The sequence below is a fragment of the Pelophylax lessonae genome (assembly GCF_965119305.1).
Source record: "Pelophylax lessonae genome assembly, chromosome: 5".
Taxonomy (NCBI): Eukaryota; Metazoa; Chordata; class Amphibia; order Anura; family Ranidae; genus Pelophylax; species Pelophylax lessonae.
In genome coordinates this window covers 201005807-201010805 of record NC_138772.1, presented here as the reverse complement: position 1 = coordinate 201010805, position 4999 = coordinate 201005807, and positions in this window count along the sequence as shown.

Sequence of the window (4999 nt, the reverse complement as noted above, 5' to 3'; positions counted from 1 at the left end):
GCAAGCAATGCAGCCTCGCCAGTGGCAAGCAATGCAGCCTCGCCAGTTGCCTGCAATGCAGCCTCACCAGTGCCCATCCAATGCAGCCTCAACAGTGCCCATCCAATGCAGCCTTACCAGTGCCCATCCAATGCAGCCTGACCAATGCCCAGAAATGCAGCCTGACCAGTGCCCATCCAATGCCCCCTGACCAGTGCCCATCCAATGCAGCCTGACCAGTGCCCATCCAATGCAGCCTGACCAGTGCCCCGCAATGCAGCCTGATCAGTGCTTGGCAATGCAGCTTGACTAGTGCCCATCCAATGCAGCCTGACCAGTGCCCATCTATGCAGCCTGACCAGTGCCCAGCAATGCAGCCTCACCAGTGCCCATGTATGCAGCCTCACCAATGCCCAGCAATGCAGCCTCACCAGTGCCCAGAAATGCAGTCTGACCAGTGCCCAGCAATGCAGCCTGACCAGTGCCCATCCAATGCAGCCTGACCAGTGCCCAGCAATGCAGCCTGACCAGTGCTTAGCAATGCAGCTTGACCAGGGCCCATCCAATGCAGCCTGACCAGTGCCAATCTATGCAGCCTGACCCAATGCAGCCTGACAGTGCCCAGCAATGCAGCCTCACCAGTGCCCATGTATGCAACCTCACCAATGCCCAGCAATGCAGCCTCACCAGTGCCCAGCAATGCAGTCTGACCAGTGCCCAGCAATGCAGCCTGACCAGTGCCCATCCAATGCAGCCTGACCAGTGCCCAGCAATGCAGCCTGACCAGTGCCCAAGAATGCAGCCTGACCAGTGCCCATCCAATGCAGCCTCACCAGTGCCCAGCAATGCCAACTCACCAGTGCCCAACCAATTCAGCCTGACCAGTGCCCGCCCAGCAATGCAGCGTCAGCAGTGCCCATCATCCAATGCAGCATCACCAGTGCCCACAAATGCAGCCCCACCAGTGGCCAACAATGCAGCCTGACCAGTGCCCATCCAATGCAGCCTCACCAGTGCCCTGCAATGCAGCCTGACTGGTGCCCATCCAATGCCGCCTCGCCTGACCAGTGCCCAGCAATGCAGCCTGACCAGTGCCCAAGAATGCAGCCTCACCAGTGCCCATCCAATGCAGCCTCACCAGTGCCAACAAATGCAGCATCACCAGTGCCCATCCAATGCAGCCTGACCAGTTCCCAGCAATGCAGCCTCATCAGTGCCCATCATCCAATGCAGCCTCACCAGTGCCCAGCAATGCATCTCACCAGTGCCCATCTAATGCAGCCTCACCAGTGCCCAGCAATGCAGCCTGACCAGTGCCCAGCAATGCAGCCTCACCAGTGTCCATCCAATGCAGCCTGACCAGTGCCCAGCAAAGCATTCTCACCAGTGCCCAGCAATGCAACCTGACCAGTGCCCAGCAATGTAGCCTGACAAGTGCCCCAGAAATGCAGCCTCTCCAATGCCTATCCGATGCAGCCTGACCAGTGCCCATCTGATGCAGTCTGACCAGTGCCCAGCAATGCAGCCTGACCAGTGCCCAGAAATGCAGCCTGACCAGTGCCCATCCGATGCAGCCTGACCAGTGCCCAGCAATGCAGCCTGACCAGTGCCCAGCAATGCAACCTTACCAATCCCATCCAATGCAGCCTCACCAGTGCCTAGCAATGCAGCCTGACCAGTGCCAAGCAATGCAGCCTCACCAGTGCCCATCCAATGGTGCCTGACCAGTGCCCATTCGATGCAACCTGACCAGTGTCCAGCAATGCATGCATACCAGTGACCAGCAATGCAGCCTCACCAGTGCCCATCCGATGCAGCCTGACCAGTGCCCAGCAATGCAGCCTGATCAGCTGCAGATCCAGGAGGCTCCCTATACATGAATTACTGCATCAATGACATGGAGGCGATCAGCCTGTGGCACTGCTGAGGTGTTATGGAAGCCCAAGTTGCTTTAATAGCGGCCTTCAGCTCATCTGCATTGTTCGGTCTGGTGTCTTTCATCTTCTTCTTGACAATACCCCACAAATTCTCTATGGGGTTAGATCAGGCGAGTTTGCTGGCCAATCAGCGGGTGCCAAGTCCTGCTGGAAAATGAAATAAGAATCTCCAAAAAGCTGGTCAGCAGAGGAAAGCATGAAGTGCTCCAGAATTTCCTGGTCAAGGGCTGTGCTAACTTTGGACTCGATAAAACACAGTGGACCAACACCAGCAGATGACACGACTACCCAAATCATCACTGACTGTGGAAACGTCACACTGGATCTCATGATTCTGTGCCTCTCCACTCTTCCTCCAGGCTCTGGGTCCTTGATTTCCAAATGAAATGCAAAATTTTCCACAGTCCGTGATGATTTGGGGAACCGTGTAATCTCCTGGAGTTCATTCATTGTGTTCTATCAAGTCCAAAGTCAGCGCTGCCCTCTACCAGGAAATTCTAGAGCACTTCATGCTTCCCTCTGCTGACCAGCTATGTGGAGATGATTTCATTTTCCAGCAGGAATTGGCACCCATGCACACTGCCAAAAGTACCATTTCCTGGTTTAATGATCATGGTACCACTGTGCTTGGTTGGCCAGCAAACTCCCCTGACCTAAATCTAATAGAGAATCTGTGGGATATTGTCAAGAGGAAGATGAGAGGCACCAGACCCAACAATGCAGATAAGCTGAAGGCCGCTATCAAAGCAACCTGGGCTTCCATAGCACCTCAGCTGTGCCACAGGCTGATCGCCTCCATGCCACGCCACATTGATGCAGTAATTCATGTAAAAGGAGCCCCAACTAAGTACTGAGTACATGCTTTACTGTACATGGGCATACTTTTCAGTAAGCCAACATTTCTGTATTAAAAATCCTTTTTTTTTATTAGTCTTATGTAATATTCAAATTTTCTGAGATACTGAATTTTTTTTCATATAATCATCAAAATTAGAAGAAAGAAATGCTTGAAATATATTTCTCTGTGTGTAACGCAACTATATAAAATATTTGAGTTAAACTTTTTGAATTGAATGACTGAAAAACGTTAACTTTTTGATGATATTTAAATTCTATGAAAAGCACCTGCGTATATATATATATATACATATATATATATATATATATATATATATATATATATATATATATATATATATACACCTTCACAAGTGGGGAGAACAGCACACAGTATTCTTTAGGTGTAAGCAATCCGGCCATCCCAGAGGCAGATAAGTTGCATATTGTTCATATCACAACGGTTTCGGGCTGTAAAGCTTGCGCCCTTCTTCAGGTAAGAACAAATATTTGATGTGAACCTTTTGCAAATACATTTTAAGTGCAGCAATCCCTGGACTTCTTTCTTTCTCTCACTCCTGCCTTTACCATCGGGTTGAGATCAGAACTCTGTGCAGGCCAGTCAAGTTCCTCCACCAAAAACTCGCTTATCTATCCGTGCTTCTAGAAGAATGATCAAACATTCCCATAGACACACTCCTAAACCTTGTGGACAGCCTTCCCAGAAGAGTTGAAGCTGTTATAGCTGCAAAGGGTGGGCCAACTCAATATTGAACTCTACAGACTAAGACTGGGATGCCATTAAAGTTCATGTGCGTGTAAAGGCAGGCGTCCCAATACTTTTGACAATATAGTGTGTGTATATATATATATATATATATAAAACATACTGCAAAATTTCCCTGTACCATCACGTCATGCATGATGCCGCTCCGGTACCACCAAAATACCTAGTGGTGCAATGTCAGATTTGCAATGCATAAGTTAAACCCCTGACCTGCACGTCCTACAAGGCATCACAACGAAAGCAAACCATTCAAAACATTTCAAAGCATTTCAACAAGCAAAGGGTGTGATGGGAGATAGGAAAGAGGGGTATGGGAGGAGAAAAGTGTTCACAGGCACAAAACTTTATTAAAAGGACAAAGACACAAATAGAGAGTGGGGGGAAGGGAAATCTTTAGATATCCTCTTCCTCCTGAAAGGCCATAGGGTTATCATCTCTGAGCAAACTGTGGACCAATCTGCAACAGTCCTCAATGGACATTTTCTCCCTCTGGTGGATCTGGCACATGACAAAGCGTCCTTAAAGCAACACATCACCTGCCAGGAGCAATCAATGTCCTCCTATGCAAATGCACCAGAAAATAGTCAGTTTAGCATCCCAAAGTGGGTGATTGCTGTCTGGCACACAGTCTTTGAATTCTAGTGCCAGGGCCCTCACCACTCGCAGAAAACTTGAAAAGCAGTTTCCTCCTCGATGATACAAAAGGGGCAGCGATTGTATCTGCTCTGGGGCAATGCTTGTATCTGCTCAGGTTTCTGGCATGTATAAATATCCTTAATGGAAACCCCCCTTGGATTGCCATTCATGCCATCTTTGTGCCTGTTGGTGAGTCTCTTTGAAGAAACATTCCTCCAGGCCACCTTTCAAGTGGCTAGAGGTAGGCCTGGAACAGACTTCACAATCTCCTTGTGCCTGATCAACTTGTAGACAGTCTGTGGCTTCAACAAGTCGGGCTTAACTGCATGTAGCTCCTGCTCCCAGATCAACTTAAAAGTGTTTAAGTAATACAGGGAGTGTCCCAATCATAGTGGGTGGAACTGTCCAATTTGTCCCATCCAAGGGAGTGCCAAAGAGGCAGAGGGAAAAAACAGGATATGGTTTCCACCAGAGTCCACTGTTCGATCTGTCATAGTCCTTTGGATTCAGTTCCTAGGAAACAACACCCTCAGTTGAGTAGCAATGTTGGAGCACGCCCTTATAACATTTGAGGAGCTCCTTGAACATGACTGCCTGCTTTACTCTGTCCATCTTGGAGCCCCAAATTAGGTGGAACACCACTCTAATGATGGTCTTGCAGGTGTTGTCCTGAGGGAGCCAGGCCTGGGCGTGGTACTGTAGAGTACCAGTGTCTTTCCTTCCATGGTCAGTTTTTTGAAGCTCCAGACTCCACATTTCTGATTCATCTTTGCCAATCTCTCCTCCTAAGACTTCAATGATGTCTCTTCAGCTCCAAACCAGA